This window comes from Phyllobates terribilis, unplaced genomic scaffold (genome assembly GCF_046119375.1).
Source record: "Phyllobates terribilis strain yellow unplaced genomic scaffold, ASM4611937v1 Scaffold_31__1_contigs__length_13893835, whole genome shotgun sequence".
Taxonomy (NCBI): Eukaryota; Metazoa; Chordata; class Amphibia; order Anura; family Dendrobatidae; genus Phyllobates; species Phyllobates terribilis.
Window position 1 is genome coordinate 251,581 of NW_027362791.1, and position 8,386 is coordinate 259,966.

Here is an 8,386-nt window from a genome sequence, read left to right on the forward strand (position 1 = left end):
GTATTTTAAGACTCTTCTGCATTATTTAAGGACTTTGATGCATTATTTAAGAACTCTGCCGCAGTATTTAAGGACTCTGCTGCATTATTTAAGGTCTTTGATGCATTATTTAAGGACTCTTCTGAATTATTTAAGGACTTTGCTGCATTATTTTAGGACGCTGCTGCGGTATTTAAGGCCTCTGCTGCATTATTTAAGGACTTTGCTGCATAATTTAAGGACTCTGCTGCATTATTAAGCACGTTGCTGCATTTTTAAGGACTTTATTGCATTATTTAAGGATTCTGCTGCATTATTTATGGAATTTGCTGCATTATTTAAGGAATTTGCTGCATTATTTAAGAACTCTGCTGCAGTATTTAAGGACTCTGCTGCATTATTTAAGGACTTTATTGCATTATTTAAGGACGCTGCTGCAGAATTTAAGGAATCTGCTGCATTATTTAAGGACGTTGTTGCATTATTTAAGGACTCTGTGCATTATTTAAGGAATTTGCTGCATTATTTAAGGACTCTGCTGCATTATTTAATGACTCTGCTGCGGTATTTAAGGACTCTGCTGCATTATGTAAGCACTCTGCTGCATTATTTAAGGACTTTGCTGCATTATTTAAGGACTTTGATGCATTATTTATGGACGCTGCTGCGAAATTTAAGGAATCTGCTGCATTATTTAAGGACTTTGTTGCACTATTTAAGGACTCTGCTGCATTATTTAAGGTCTCTGCTGCGGTATTTTAGGACTCTGCTGCATTATATAAGGACTCTGCTGCATTATTTAAGGACTTTGCTGCATTATTTAAGGACTCTGCTGCATTATTTAAGGACTCGGCTGCATTATTTAAATACCTTGCTGCATTATTTAATGACTCTGCTGCATTATTTAAGGATTTTATTGCATTATTTAAGGACTCTGCTGCATTATTTAATGAATTTGCTGCATTATTTAAGGACTCTGCTGCATTATTTAAGGACTCTGCTGGGGTATTTTAGGACTCTGCTGCATTATATAAGGACTCTGCTGCATTATTTAAGGACTTTGCTGCATTATTTAAGGACTTTGCGGCAGTAATTAAGGAATCTGCTGCATTATTTAAGGACTTTGTTGCATTATTTAAGGACTGTGCTGCATTGCTTAAGGACTCTGCTGCATTATTTAAGGACGTTGCTGCATTATTTAAGGACTTTGTTGCATTATTTAAGGACTCTGCTGCATTATTTAAGGACTTTGCTGCATTATTTAAGGACTCTGCTGCATTATTTAAGGACTTTGTTGCATTATTTAATGACTCTGCTGCGGTATTTAAGGACTCTGCTGTATTATTTAAGGACTTTGCTGCATTATTTAAGGACTCTGCTTCATTATTTAAGGACTTTGTTGCATTATTTAAGGACTCTGCTGCATTCTTTAAGGACTTCGTTGCATTATTTAAGGACTCTGCTGCATTATTTAAAGACTTTGCTGCATTATTTAAGTACTCTGGTGCATTATTTAAGGACTCTGCTGCATTATTTAAGGACTTTGCTGCATTATTTAAGGACTCTGCTGCATTATTTAAGGACTTTGCTGCATTATTTAAGTATGCTGCTGCGGTATTTAAGGCCTCTGCTGCATTATTTAAGGACTCTGCTGCATTATTAAGGACGTTGCTGCATTATTTAAGGACTTTATTGCATTATTTAAGGATTCTGCTGCATTATTTAAGGAATTTGCTGCATTATTTAAGGACTCTGCTGCATTATTTAAGGACTTTGTTGCATTATTTAATGACTCTGCTGGGGTATTTAAGGACTCTGCTGCATTATTTAAGGACTTTGATGCATTATTTAAGGACGCTGCTGCAGAATTTAAGGAATCTGCTGCATTATTTAAGGACTTTGTTGCATTATTTAAGGACTATGCTGCATTATGTAAGGACTCTGCTGCATTATTTAAGGACTTTGCTGCATTATTTAAGGACTCTGCTGCATTATTTAAGGACTTTGTTGCATTATTTAATGACTCTGCTGCGGTATTTAAGGACTGTGCTGCATTGCTTAAGGACTCTGCTGCATTATTTAAGGACTTTGCTGCATTATTTAAGGACTTTGTTGCATTATTTAAGGACTCTGCTGCATTATTTAATTACTTTGTTGCATTATTTAAGGACTCTGTTGCATTATTTAAGGACTTTGCTGCATTATTTAAGTACTCTGGTGCATTATTTAAGGACTTTGTTGCACTATTTAAGGACTCTGCTGCATTATTTAAGGACTTTGTTGCATTATTTAAGGACTCTGCTGCATTATTTAAGGACTTTGCTGCATTATTTAAGGACTCTGCTGCATTATTTAAGGACTTTGTTGCACTATTTAAGGACTCTGCTGCATTATTTAAGGACTTTGTTGCATTATTTAAGGACTCTGCTGCATTATTTAAGGACTTTGCTGCATTATTTAAGGACTCTGCTGCATTATTTAAGGACTTTGTTGCATTATTTAATGACTCTGCTGCGGTATTTAAGGACTCTTCTGCATTATTTAAGGACTTTGTTGCATTATTTAAGGACTCTGCTGCATTATTTAAGGACTTTGCTGCATTATTTAAGGACTCTGCTGCATTATTTAAGGACTTTGTTGCATTATTTAATGACTCTGCTGCGGTATTTAAGGACTCTTCTGCATTGTTTAAGGACTTTGCTGCATTATTTAAGGACTCTGCTTCATTATTTAAGGACTTTGTTGCATTATTTAAGGACTCTGCTGCATTATTTAAGGACTTTGTTGCATTATTTAAGGACTCTGCTGCATTATTTAAAGACTTTGCTGCATTATTTAAGTACTCTGGTGCATTATTTAAGGACTCTGCTGCATTATTTAAAGACTTTGCTGCATTATTTAAGTACTCTGGTGCATTATTTAAGGACTTTGTTGCATTATTTAAGTATGCTGCTGCGGTATTTAAGGCCTCTGCTGCATTATTTAAGGACTCTGCTGCATTATTAAGGACGTTGCTGCATTATTTAAGGACTTTATTGCATTATTTAAGGATTCTGCTAAATTATTTAAGGAATTTGCTGCATTATTTAAGGACTCTGCTGCATTATTTAAGGACTTTGTTGCATTATTTATTGACTCTGCTGGGGTATTTAAGGACTCTGCTGCATTATTTAAGGGCTTTGCTGCATTATTTAAGGACTCTGCTGCAGTATTTAAGGACTCTGCTGCAATATTTAAGGACTTTGATGCATTATTTAAGGACGCTGCTGCAGAATTTAAGGAATCTGCTGCATTATTTAAGGACTTTGTTGCATTATTTAAGGACTATGCTGCATTATGTAAGGACTCTGCTGCATTATTTAAGGACTTTGCTGCATTATTTAATTACTCTGCTGCATTATTTAAGGACTTTGTTGCATTATTTAAGGACTCTGCTGCATTATTTAAGGACTTTGCTGCATTATTTAAGGACTTTGATGCATTATTTAAGGACGCTGCTGCAGAATTTAAGTAATCTGCTGCATTATTTAAGGACTCTGCTGCATTATTTAAGGACTTTGCTGCATTATTTAAGGACTCTGCTGCATTATTTAAGGACTTTGTTGCATTATTTAATGACTCTGCTGCGGTATTTAAGGACTCTGCTGCATTATTTAAGGACTTTGCTGCATTATTTAAGGACTTTGCGGCAGTAATTAAGGAATCTGCTGCATTATTTAAGGACTTTGTTGCATTATTTAAGGACTGTGCTGCATTGCTTAAGGACTCTGCTGCATTATTTAAAGACGTTGCTGCATTATTTAAGGACTTTGTTGCATTATTTAAGGACTCTGCTGCATTATTTAAGGACTTTGTTGCATTATTTAAGGACTCTGTTGCATTATTTAAGGACTTTGCTGCATTATTTAAGTACTCTGGTGCATTATTTAAGGACTTTGTTGCATTATTTAAGGACTCTGCTGCATTATTTAAGGACTTTGTTGCATTATTTAAGGACTCTGCTGCATTATTTAAGGACTTTGCTGCATTATTTAAGTATGCTGCTGCGGTATTTAAGGCCTCTGCTGCATTATTTAAGGACTTTGCTGCATTATTTAAGGACTCTTCTGCATTATTAAGGACGGTGCTGCATTATTTAAGTACTTTATTGCATTATTTAAGGATTCTGCTGCATTATTTAAAGAATTTGCTGCATTATTTAAGGACTCTGCTGCATTATTTAAGGACTTTGTTGCATCATTTAATGACTCTGCTGCAGTATTTAAGGACTCTGTTGCATTATTTAAGGACTTTGATGCATTATTTAAGGAGGCTGCTGCAGAATTTAAGGAATCTGCTGCATTATTTAAGGACTTTGTTGCATTATTTAAGGACTCTGCTGCATTATTTAAGGACGCTGCTGCAGTATTTAAGGCCTCTTCTGCATTATTTAAGGATTTTGCTGCATTATTTAAGGACTCTACTGCATTATTAAGGACGTTGCTGCATTATTTAGGGACTTTATTGCATTATTTAAGGATTCTGCTGCATTATTTAAGGAATTAGCTGCATTATTTAAGTACTCTGCTGCATTATTTAAGGAGTTGGTTGCATTATTTAAGGACTTTGTTGCATTATTTAAGGATTCTGCTGCATTATTTAAGGACTTTGTTGCATTATTTAAGGACGCTGCTGCGGTATTTAAGGACTCTGCTACATTATATAAGGACTTTGCTGCATTATTTCAGGACTCGGCTGCATTATTAAGGGCGTTGCTGCATTTTATTTAAGGAATTTATTGCATTATTTAAGGACTCTGCTGCATTATTTAAAGACTCTGCTGCGGTATTTAAGGACTCTGCTGCATTATTTAAGCACTCTGCTGCTTTATTTATGGACTTTGCTGCATTATTTAAGGACTCTGCTGTGGTATTTTAAGACTCTGCTGCATTATTTAAGGACTTTGAAGCATTATTTAAGAACTCTGCCGCAGTATTTAAGGACTCTGCTGCATTATTTAAGGTCTTTGATGCATTATTTAAGGACTCTTCTGAATTATTTAAGGACTTTGCTGCATTATTTTAGGACGCTGCTGCGGTATTTAAGGCCTCTGCTGCATTATTTAAGGACTTTGCTGCATAATTTAAGGACTCTGCTGCATTATTAAGCACGTTGCTGCATTATTTAAGGACTTTATTGCATTATTTAAGGATTCTGCTGCATTATTTATGGAATTTGCTGCATTATTTAAGGAATTTGCTGCATTATTTAAGAACTCTGCTGCAGTATTTAAGGACTCTGCTGCATTATTTAAGGACTTTATTGCATTATTTAAGGACGCTGCTGCAGAATTTAAGGAATCTGCTGCATTATTTAAGGACGTTGTTGCATTATTTAAGGACTCTGTGCATTATTTAAGGAATTTGCTGCATTACTTAAGGACTCTGCTGCATTATTTAATGACTCTGCTGCGGTATTTAAGGACTCTGCTGCATTATGTAAGCACTCTGCTGCATTATTTAAGGACTTTGCTGCATTATTTAAGGACTTTGATGCATTATTTATGGACGCTGCTGCGAAATTTAAGGAATCTGCTGCATTATTTAAGGACTTTGTTTCACTATTTAAGGACTCTGCTGCATTATTTAAGGACTCTGCTGCGGTATTTTAGGACTCTGCTGCATTATATAAGGACTCTGCTGCATTATTTAAGGACTTTGCTGCATTATTTAAGGACTTTGATGCATTATTTAAGGACGCTGCTGCAGAATTTAAGTAATCTGCTGCATTATTTAAGGACTCTGCTGCATTATTTAAGGACTTTGCTGCATTATTTAAGGACTCTGCTGCATTATTTAAGGACTTTGTTGCATTATTTAATGACTCTGCTGCGGTATTTAAGGACTCTGCTGCATTATTTAAGGACTTTGCTGCATTATTTAAGGACTTTGCGGCAGTAATTAAGGAATCTGCTGCATTATTTAAGGACTTTGTTGCATTATTTAAGGACTGTGCTGCATTGCTTAAGGACTCTGCTGCATTATTTAAGGACGTTGCTGCATTATTTAAGGACTTTGTTGCATTATTTAAGGACTCTGCTGCATTATTTAAGGACTTTGTTGCATTATTTAAGGACTCTGTTGCATTATTTAAGGACTTTGCTGCATTATTTAAGTACTCTGGTGCATTATTTAAGGACTTTGTTGCATTATTTAAGGACTCTGCTGCATTATTTAAGGACTTTGTTGCATTATTTAAGGACTCTGCTGCATTATTTAAGGACTTTGCTGCATTATTTAAGTATGCTGCTGCGGTATTTAAGGCCTCTGCTGCATTATTTAAGGACTTTGCTGCATTATTTAAGTACTCTTCTGCATTATTAAGGACGGTGCTGCATTATTTAAGTACTTTATTGCATTATTTAAGGATTCTGCTGCATTATTTAAGGAATTTGCTGCATTATTTAAGGACTCTGCTGCATTATTTAAGGACTTTGTTGCATCATTTAATAACTCTGCTGCAGTATTTAAGGACTCTGTTGCATTATTTAAGGACTTTGATGCATTATTTAAGGAGGCTGCTGCAGAATTTAAGGAATCTGCTGCATTATTTAAGGACTTTGTTGCATTATTTAAGGACTCTGCTGCATTATTTAAGGACGCTGCTGCAGTATTTAAGGCCTCTTCTGCATTATTTAAGGATTTTGCTGCATTATTTAAGGACTCTACTGCATTATTAAGGACGTTGCTGCATTATTTAAGGACTTTATTGCATTATTTAAGGATTCTGCTGCATTATTTAAGGAATTAGCTGCATTATTTAAGTACTCTGCTGCATTATTTAAGGAGTTGGTTGCATTATTTAAGGACTTTGTTGCATTATTTAAGGATTCTGCTGCATTATTTAAGGACTTTGTTGCATTATTTAAGGACGCTGCTGCGGTATTTAAGGACTCTGCTACATTATATAAGGACTTTGCTGCATTATTTCAGGACTCGGCTGCATTATTAAGGGCGTTGCTGCATTTTATTTAAGGAATTTATTGCATTATTTAAGGACACTGTGCATTATTTAAGGAATTTGCTGCATTATTTAAGGACTCTGCTGCATTATTTAATGACTCTGCTGCGGTATTTAAGGACTCTGCTGCATTATTTAAGCACTCTGCTGCTTTATTTATGGACTTTGCTGCATTATTTAAGGACTCTGCTGTGGTATTTTAGGACTCTGCTGCATTATTTAAGGACTTTGATGCATTATTTAAGAACTCTGCTGCAGTATTTAAGGACTCTGCTGCATTATTTAAGGTCTTTGATGCATTATTTAGGGACTCTTCTGAATTATTTAAGGACTTTGCTGCATTATTTAAGGACGCTGCTGCGGTATTTAAGGCCTCTGCTGCATTATTTAAGGACTTTGCTGCATAATTTAAGGACTCTGCTGCATTATTAAGGACGTTGCTGCATTATTTAAGGACTTTATTGCATTATTTTAGGATTCTGCTGCATTATTTATGGAATTTGCTGCATTATTTAAGGAATTTGCTGCATTATTTAAGAACTCTGCTGCAGTATTTAAGGACTCTGCTGCATTATTTAAGGACTTTATTGCATTATTTAAGGACGCTGCTGCAGAATTTAAGGAATCTGCTGCATTATTTAAGGACGTTGTTGCATTATTTAAGGACTCTGTGCATTATTTAAGGAATTTGCTGCATTATTTAAGGACTCTGCTGCATTATTTAATGACTCTGCTGCGGTATTTAAGGACTCTGCTGCATTATGTAAGCACTCTGCTGCATTATTTAAGGACTTTGCTGCATTATTTAAGGACTTTGATGCATTATTTATGGACGCTGCTGCGAAATTTAAGGAATCTGCTGCATTATTTAAGGACTTTGTTGCACTATTTAAGGACTCTGCTGCATTATTTAAGGACTCTGCTGCGGTATTTTAGGACTCTGCTGCATTATATAAGGACTCTGCTGCATTATTTAAGGACTTTGCTGCATTATTTAATGACTCTGCTGCATTATTTAAGGACTCGGCTGCATTATTTAAATACCTTACTGCATTATTTAATGACTCTGCTGCATTATTTAAGGATTTTATTGCATTATTTAAGGACTCTGCTGCATTATTTAATGAATTTGCTGCATTATTTAAGGACTCTGCTGCATTATTTAAGGACTCTGCTGGGGTATTTTAGGACTCTGCTGCATTATATAAGGACTCTGCTGCATTATTTAAGGACTTTGCTGCATAATTTAAGGTCTCTGCTGCAGTATTTAAGGACTCTGCTGCATTATTTAAGGACTTTGTTGCATTATTTAAGGACTCTGCTGCATTATTTAAGGACTTTGTTGCATTATTTAAGGACTCTGCTGCATTATTTAAGGACTTTGCTGCATTATTTAAGTATGCTGCTG